At 42.8% G+C, this 9721-nt stretch overlaps 1 long non-coding RNA gene across 1 annotated transcript; it reads left to right on the top strand.

Moving 5' to 3' along the window:
- Nucleotides 1–435: 435 nt before the first annotated feature.
- On the top strand, nt 436–4187 carry LOC121822837 (uncharacterized). Its single transcript, XR_013044841.1, has 3 exons — nt 436–640; nt 1725–1826; nt 3825–4187. It is a non-coding gene; the product is annotated as an uncharacterized LOC121822837 (long non-coding RNA).
- Nucleotides 4188–9721: the final 5534 nt, after the last annotated feature.

Genomic DNA, 9721 nt, shown 5'->3' on the forward strand with positions numbered 1-9721 from the left:
CTGCAGGAAAGTGACAGCTACAGAATTAGAATTCACTGCTCCCTCATGGGCTATTTTTAAGGGCCCCATAACGAATGGCCATAACTTAGGACAAAGCTGGACTGAGAAACGTTCCTATTTTAAGATGACTCCAAGCATTTGATGTTGGTCTATCCTGGATCTACAAGCTCTTGGTTTTATATAAATTTCCTAACCAAAATCTTTGGCTTGGTGACATGGGAGCTACCCTCTTTTTCTTCCCAGAGTCATATCTGTCCTTCCTTTGGGACCTAAGGTTCAGACACTGTTGACAGGAGCAGAAATGTCACCAAGAGAGTCCACAGCTGAGTTAGTAGGGAGATACTGAGTAGCAGCAAGGCGGGGAAGGGTGTGAGGCCAACTTGGATTTGCTGGTCACGGTGTCCCCTTCCCTCTGCAGCTGTCACTTCCGCTGACTTGTGAGGCGACAGAACATGCATTCAAATAAGCCCCTCAGGTGATTCTCCAGGCTTTCCTAGTTCCACTCCCAAAGGAGTGTTCCTTCAGCCTGGCATGGAGGCAGTGGGAGGCTCCACACATGATGCAGCAGGGCAGCTGCAGCTGAGGGACGCTGAACCACAGTGCAGACGGGAGCAGTTCCTTGGATCAAAGCAAGCACTGGGTAAGTGGGCTCAGCCTGAGCAGGTGCAGCTATCTGCTTTGTTAGTACGTTTTTTCAATATGTACATCTGAAGGAAGGTGGGTTTTGTTGTTGTTGTTTTCAGAAGAAAATAATGGAGAAAAGGCAGATCCAAGAAGAGCTGAAGAAAGAAGTATAGAAAGACACAGTGGCAGTTGGGACTCAGAATACACAAAGCAGAGGGCACATAATAGTGGCTTTATACATAGATGCTGCTGTTATTCATGGAGGACTTGAACTTGAATAGAAGAGGAGGCAGTAATGCTATTCTTAATAATGTTGCCAACATGTCCAGCCGTTTCTAATCGCTATTTCATGTCCTTTTCATCGTCCTTTCGAGAAAGTATTATCACCTCTATTTGTGAGGAAATGGAGTCTTCTAGAGGTGAAGTGATGTGTTCAAAACCAGATCTTCCTGGCTCTGAAACACCGCCTGGTTTTCCATCAGGATGAGAATTATTACTCTAGTCTCTGGAAATGTGGACAATGGAGGTGAGGAGACAGAAGAGCCTGAAAGAGTGGAGGAGAAAGGGAAAGATAGTGATACATTGCAAATTCTAGGTCGAGCCACCCCACAATTCCTAGATTCTCATCCAAACCGATTCCCAATTCTTACTCTTGGGAATGGAGCAAAATCAGGTCATTCTGGCAAAGCTCATCACTCTATTCAAGAGAGACATCTTGCCCATGGCTTCATATCCCAGGGCTAGGTTCTCACAATCAGCCTCACGGCCAATGACAGAGACAGCTAGAAAGGCCAAGAATTGAGTGAGTGCTGAGCCCAACACATTTCATTAGCAAACCGTTAGAATTAAAAGAGCATGCGTATCAGATTGGCTAGGGAAATGCTGGCAGCCACCAGGACTGTGACATTGCAAAAGGCTCAGAGGGAGTGGAACCTGATAAAATGTAGTCAGGGCAGATGTGTGAGGGCCGTACAGTACAGGTCTAGCCACAGAGAACTTGATCTTCTTGGGGGTTTTGTTGTTGCTGTTTGTTTATTTTGTTGGGTTTTTTTCCTTCCTGTTTTTCTTTCTTTCTTTTCTTTTTTTATTTTTATTTTTAGAGGAACTACTGTTGCAGGAGACAAAAGGGAGAGAAAACCTAAGATTATATTCATTAAAATTTCAAAAAGCATTTGGTTGCTCATTAAAGGTGCTTGCCCTAGGTAAGAAATTATGGTAGGGGGTAAAATACCTTAATGTGAAGACAAAACACTTCCCAAACAGGAAACAAAAAGGGGTAATAGCAGGGAATGTCTTTCAGGGGAAATGGGGCTGCTTTGATCTTTTTTTTTTTTTTTATAAAATTATATGATAAAACAAAGGCTTTGGATTTTTTTTGTTTTATTTTTGGGGGGTTATCATTGTTTGTAGGGTTTTTTGTAAGAAAAAAGAGAACTGAAGCAGACAATCAACAGTCTCATGGAATAAACATCTGACTTTCTCCCTTCCAGGCCTTCCTCTGATAGCTAGTCATGGGGGTACTGTTGCTGTGCCAATGTTGTAGGCACTGAGCTCATGGGTGAACTCAACAGACAACACCCCACCCCCACATCCCCCGGGGTGCTTACATGGGAGTGGGTGTGGCCTAGCTGTGTCCATCACGTTGTCTAATTAAAGCACAAGAATCTAGATCAAAAATATAACCCAGTTCCTGGAATTCTGCCACAGTCCACTTTCAAGTGTTCATCAGAAACAGTACCTTCACCCCCAGAAGCTGTATGGCAAGGCTTCTTGATGTCTTTGGTTTCTAAGTTAGGATTAAGGAGCACGTGGTGTTCAGTCCTGATGTAAGTGTATTTATACGTTGTTGACAGAACAAAACATAAAGGCTCCTGAAAACAAGAATCATGACATACCTTTTGGTTCCCACATCTCTGAGTGCCTTTGGTAAACACTGGATGCTCTTCCTTGCAAAAGCCCTTGACTTAGTCAAGATTCTCATAAATTATAGAACACCACAGAGACTGTCACCACAGTACCTCAAAAGTGTGTGAAAGGTTGTTACTGATGAGATGATAAACAACTCTGCTTTCATGGCAGCTAGAAGTAGACAACGTGGATGTGAATGAAGTTTGCCCAGTGCCAGAAGAGAGGCACAAGGAAATACATAAAGCTTTACAATTTTTTTTTAATCTATAGAGATTCTTAAAGTGGCCAAGATTCTCATGGTCCTATGGGGAGTTCGGGGATGCAGGTTTCTTAAAGAGACAGTGAAAACATCTGAAATGCACAATGCCAACACTGGGAACCTTAATTTTTCAGCAGGTTGATTGAGGATGGAGACTTTTGACAAGGAGCATTGTCCAAGAGGCAGCTAAAATTGTCTGGGAGATAGAGTGTGGTGTGTTATAAATGGTTGAGTTACACTCTTAGTAGATGAAGTAGAATTTGATAAGCTATGTTGAGTCATAAGCTCAAATTGGCCAACATAGAATACTGAATCTATCTTCAAAGAGTTCATTATTGGGAGAAGTATGTAGCCATGCTTCCCTATCCCTCTAGCAAAGCAGGGTCTATGAGAATAAAGGAGAGGTAAAAGCTCCCAGGGGCAGGCCAGATTTCCACCTAGCATCCACCCAAGCAATGCAGCTCATTTGTGAGCCTTGGTGGAAATCCAATGTCCAAAGACATAGTGATCAAATGTGTCTTTCCTCTGTCCTCTCATCTCTGCTGTGCTCCTTGTACACACACACACACACACACACACACACACACACACACACACATATGCATACATACAGTGATGGACAGTGGAAAACAGACATTACTTTGATCTGCTCACTCAAGGAGTTTTCTGGGCAGTTATGACTCTGACAGCCATTTGTATCAACTTTAAAATGGCAAATCTACCCACAGTGCTCTTCTTGTCTTGAAATTACTCTTTAGTCACTGCTTATCATCTTCTTGTGACTGCTTTTGAACACTGAAAACTTTCTGTATATGTCAAAAGTAAGTCTGCCCTGAGATGCACATTACAGCTAAGACTGGCAACCTTGCCGGGATTCCAAATTTTGAAATCTGGGATGGCTATTCTTGCATGTCAACTTGACTACATCTAGAATTAACTAAAACCCAAGTGTCTAGGTGCACCTGAGAGGGATTTTTTTCTTAATTAAATAATTTGAAGTGGGAAGACCCACTTTTAATTTGGATCTTTTAAGGTGGGAAGATTCATCTTCAATCTGGCCCACACCTTCTGGTGGAAGCCTATATAAAGGACATGGAAGAAGAAAAATTTTTGCTCTTTGCCTGCTTGATCTGGATCTCACTGGCAAGTTCATTCCTTCACTGGAATTAGAGTCTACTTTGTTGGAATTCCTGCATATACTGAAGACCAGCTGAGATGCCTATCCTTATGGACTGAGCAACTACAAGATTCTTGGACTTTGCATTGGTAGATAGCCATCGTTGGACTAACCAACCAGTAAGCCAGTCCAATAAATCCCTTATGGATGATCTCAATTCAGAATGTCTGGAGTCTATTCTCTGTGCTCTCTGCTTTCCATAACAAAAGTAAATTGCTCACGGAAACTTCTAGCTGGTGCATTTTCTCAATTATGTGTTCTTACCCTGAGGTACCAGTGACAGAACAGTGAAAGGTGATATTTCAGGTACATGCTGTTTTATTACGAATGGTTGGAAGTTCAGGTCCTAAAGTGGGTGGAGAAGAAACTATTGAGTTCCTAACAGGCAAAGAATCGGTAGAACTGCCTGAAGCCAGAATTCCCACATTATTTCCATCTCTATTTAGAGAGAGTATGATGTTCCAGAACAGGGTGAGCCCAAGAATACAAGTTTCTTTTCTGCTATAAGTTTGTGTGTGTGTGTGTGTGTGTGTGTGTGTGTGTGTGTGTGTGTGTGTGTGAGAGAGAGAGAGAGAGAGAGAGAGAGAGAGAGAGAGAGAGAGAGAGAGAGAGAGAGAGAGAGAGAGAACTTTGGGTCAGGAGTGGGGTGAGAAGATTGTAGCATGAACATTTTAAGTTGCTATATAGCCACAGGACTCCTATTCTGTGGAAAACTACCTTTGCTCAGTATTGCTGGATCTCCTGGAAATCTAAACTTAAATGTCAAAATCTTGATTTTTCTTTTAAAGCTGGGAATCTCAAATTTCAACAACACCCAACAGGACTTGTGGGGACACACAACCTCTTCCAATATCAGCCCATGAGCAGCTACATCTGGCTGCCAGGAGATCACTATGGAAGCAGGTCGCATGGAGCTATGTATTCAGCGTATGCTGACAGGTGCTTGTGGCTCTTATAGAAAGTCTCTGTGCACCTTGGAAGTATATTCCTGGGCAGGGACAAAGAAATATTGTGCCACAATTTTCCTTGCAGAGGCTCAGGACTCCCGGGAAGGCTCAAAGATCTGTAATTTCCTACCTGTGTGGTCAAAAGATCTCAGACAGGTTAGTATCTGCTATGTGCCTTCAGGCTTTGGGTGTCCACAGCCCATGGAACAGCAGTTGTTAGATTACAGGCCTGCTTCGAGGAATGTGAAAGTGCCTGGAGGTTATCTCCAACCCCGAGAAGGGAAGAAGACACCATTCCCCCACTGCTTTAGAGGGGAAAAGCTGGCAATAACCCAACAGTGAAACCTGGGCACAGAAGGAAGGCTGTTCTGAGAGGCAGAAAGACACCGATGGGGTGTGGCCCAGAGATAATTAAGGCACTGAGGACCAAGCCCAATAATAATAATGATGCTAATCACAGCTCCGTTTATTGACCACTGGCTCTGAGCCAGTTACTGTGAGAAGCGCTTTACAGGCATGATCTCATTTAATTCCTATAGAGGCTCCAGAAGGATTAAGTAATTTGCACAAGGTCACCCGGTAAGTGGGAGAGCCTAGGAGCAGAGTCCAGGGTGGCTGATTGCAAACCTGAGTGAAGAGCTGGTGGCCAGTGGGATTTAGAGGGACAGAGGAGGACCAAGTAACAGCTCCTGGTTTGCCAAGGCTGTGTGCTTTCATACCATACACTTGTCTCTGCCTCTGCTGCCACCCGCCCTTGCCGCTGCCCCCCCCCAAAGATCACCATAGCTTCAACTTCATGGCTGTTCTCTTCCTAAAACTCCCACAGTTTGCTGTCTCAAGAAAGCAACATCTAGTGAAACTTTTGAAAAACCCAATTTTCATGCCTGTTTCCCAGGCCCTATGAGGCAGCATTTTATTACGTGTGTATCTAGTGACATGATTCCAATCATAATAAAAGAGCCACAGACCATAGAATGACCTGATTTTTCTGAAAAGCTTTTGCTGAAACAGTTAACTGATTTTATTTTCCTATTAAAAGTGAAATTGAAAGACCCCTTCAGCAGCTGACTGCCTGAACGACCACCTCCCTAGTCCTTCTCAACAGCCATATTGTTCAGAGAAAACAGAGCTCTCAATGACTTCGAATGAACCCCAAAGTCAGGCCTGGAGCCTAATGGCATATTAAATTATTTGACATTGTCAAGGTCACTACTCTCTGCCATGGAATCAATCTTTCCCTCAATCAGAAAAGGCATAAAGGCTTGCAAGCTCCCTTGAGACACCAGTTAGGGGGGTAGGGGGCGAGAAGATGGATGACTTATTTTTATGTGCATTTCTTGGATGGAAATTTCCACACACCTTGCTACTATAAATCCATGGGGAAGGACAGAGGAAGGGAAGGTTTTGAGGGGGCAGAAGGGAATGGGGCTTACCTGGTAAAGATAGTTTAGCCACAGAAGATGGTAAAATACCCAGCAAGTCCAAGGATATCTGTCATTAACCCCACAATTAGTCCCCACACTTGCGGTTTTGATTTGAAATATGACTCAGATGCTCAGAATGTGTCCATAAACATGTGGGGTTTAGATGCACAGATGCTAAGAGCCTTGGACTGAGATTTAACAGGTTACTTATAAGGGAGAGCCTCACTGTAGTTGGTACTGTAAAGGCAGGTCCGCTCCTCATTGTATATGAGTACGGGCCACTCCGGATGATTCTAGAGTATGCTTGGCACCCAACCAGGAAGGAAGAAGAGCTTCAAAAGCATTATAACTGACGCCACCTAACAAACGGTTATGAAGAGCAGAAAAATGAACACATGAAGCCACAGAGGAAGCCACCCCGACATGCTGAGGACACAGACCAGAACATTATTTAGCCAGCAAATGCTACCAGCAGAAGAGGCATGAGACATGTGTGGTCCAATAGAGCACAGTCCAATTGACTTAAGTTCTTCATCTTTAGTGAAAAGTTCCAGATGGAACTTTCATATGTCCTTAGGCATCTTAGTGTGTGGGGGAATGGTTTAAAATGAAAGGTGCTAGATAAGCAAAACAGTTCTTATTTTCCTACTGTAAATTTAGAAGCCAGAAGTTGGTGACATGGAGCAGCCTATATTCATACTGGTACTCACAAAGCAGGATAAAGGGATGAGATAAAGACCTCATCTAGCTATTTGGGATCCTGTTTTTCATTTTATTTTTAAAAGACTTTGGTTAATTTTTTTTAAATATAAGCTTTGTTTAGACTAAAGTTCGATATAATTCTGTCTGAAGATCATCTTATTCAGGGGTTGCCAAAACCTGTGCCACCAGAAATTGGTTGTTAACATGAATGAATTCTAGAGTTGGGCAAAAAAGACAATATGTGGGCAGTAGGGCGTGGGACAATGCAAGGTCTGTAGACAAGAGTGCCTGTTATCTTTGTTGGTGCAACATGAAATTTAATCCAGTATTAATAGTACCTCTCAGTTTTCTGAAAATGAAAATATAGTTTTAATGGAAAATTTTTCATGTTTAAATTACACTTTACATGTACACACACAGACATACACATGACACATATACAAACACATATACATACAGATATACTCTCACACACATGCCCACATACTCAGAAATACAGAGACATACACATACCTACATACACACATGAATTCTCTCTCTCTCTCTCTCTCTCTCTCTCTCTCTCTCTCTCTCTCACACACACACACACACACACACACACACACACACACACACACACACACACACACTCCAATCCAAATGACCATATCAATCAGTGGCTTAGAATGCCTGAACTGGAGCAGATTGTCCACAACAGAGACAGAAATAATATCCTTGAAGGTCACATGACTTGCCCAAGGTCATACAACTAGCTAGCAGAAGAGCCAAGAAAGTAACTCCTGTACTCTGTCTCATGAGTCTCAGTTGCCTTCGCTCCACCGTGCTGTCTTCAAGTTATAATAAGCCTTAGACCATACAGAAAATTTCAAACTCCAGGTCTAAGAAATAATCCCTTCATTCTCCATGGCCCTCATTTCCTCAGAGTTTCAGCAATTAGCCACACTCTAATGGGAATGTGGGGCTTCCATGAGGCTTCAAGTCCTTCCCAGATAAGTGTCCCTTTAGAACTCATCTTGCCAAAGGTAATATATGAACAGGTGGGGTCATCATCAAAGGAGGGGGAGAATGGTATCTTGACTTAACTCACTGGGGAGTTGTGGAAAAACCTCCCTAGTGCATTGGCTTGTAGACTGTTAACAGACAGCATTGAAAGGCACAGTCCCAGAGCCAGCCAAAGCCTCCGAGTTGAGCATTTGCAAGAGGAATTAGCGAGTCCCAGCTGCATTTCCTACCATGAAGAGACAAAACCTCCCCCAAGAAAATCATCTCTTGATGGCTGATAAAAATAGAATTGCAATTTACCCTCCCATCGACGCCCCCCCACTTGAGGCTCTCCTGGTGTATTTTCCATCGTAATGGCTGATGTAGATGGATTCCCGGGGTCTGGAACACCACTGATGACATTAATGGTCTTGGGCTCCCTGAATTTTGATTGATTGCTGTAATCTGCAAAACTATTTCAGGACATAGATTTATTATTATTAAGCCTATAAAATGGGATCAGGGTCAAGGCGAGCCAATGATGTGTGCTGTGAGGCAAAGACTGGCAGCTACCCTGTAACACAAGTGAATGGCGGGATGGGACAATGTTTCATCTCACTCCTGACCTGACAGCAGATCTTTTCCCACAGGGGAAGCACATTTAGACCCCACAAAGACCAGTGGGGATGGGAATGGAGGGAGGGAAGATAAAATGTGTACTCACCACTCCGTCCTGTGTTTCTGAATCCCTTAAAGACATTTTGACAGAATTTTCACTCAGTTCATTTAGATGTAGTAAAAATGCTCTCGATTTCTCTCTCCCCTCTGCCTTTCCTAGCCCAAAACCAGTTGCTTTTGGAGTGTCAGAGATTTAAACATGGATGTTATCCCATGTAAGTGCTCTGAAAGAGAGAAGAAAGAACTAAGCCGAGATGATATTACTAGCCATTTTCACCATTTTCTCTTTTCTCCTGTCTCTCCTACAGAAGGTGTCTGGCTCCAATATTAAGAGCAAAGAAATAGATCACATATTGGGCTGCATTTCAGGAAGATAGTTTGAAGATTTTCATTTCAAATTCCTCTTCAGAAAGGAGTGGAGGAGTCAATAGGAACATTAATCCATGCACTAGTTAAATATATATACAAAGATAATATGTTCTTCGGTCTTGTTCTTAGGACAACAAGAAGCCAGATGATTGTAGATTCACAAGTTGTTTTTTTTTTATTTTATAAATTTATTAGTGAGCTGAGTTCATAGAGGAATCATATAATGGAGATGGCTCAAGAAGAGATAAGACTTCTTCACTAAAAATAGTTGATGTCACTAAGGAATCACCTCTAAGAATGATTCCACTATAATCATAAATAATAAGTATATTGGTGATGCCCAAGTGCTGGATGATATTTGGGTATGTGACCATCAAAAGCCCATGTATAGAAGTCTTGGTTCTCAGCACTACTGAGAGGTGTGGAAATGGGGTCTAGTGGGAAGTCGTCTTCTCTTTGGGGGTACTCCTTTGAAAGGAATATTACAATTCAGCCTATTCCTCTCCCTTGCCTTAACTTCTGATCATGAGGCAAAGGCTGCTTCTGTCTTATGTTTCCATCATCATGTACAGCCTTGTCACAGGTCCCAAAGTGACTGCATAACTAAGATCTTCAAACTATGCCGCTCCCAGGACTGAGCCCTCTAATTTGC

This window comes from Peromyscus maniculatus, chromosome 15 (assembly GCF_049852395.1).
Source record: "Peromyscus maniculatus bairdii isolate BWxNUB_F1_BW_parent chromosome 15, HU_Pman_BW_mat_3.1, whole genome shotgun sequence".
Classification (NCBI taxonomy): Eukaryota; Metazoa; Chordata; class Mammalia; order Rodentia; family Cricetidae; genus Peromyscus; species Peromyscus maniculatus.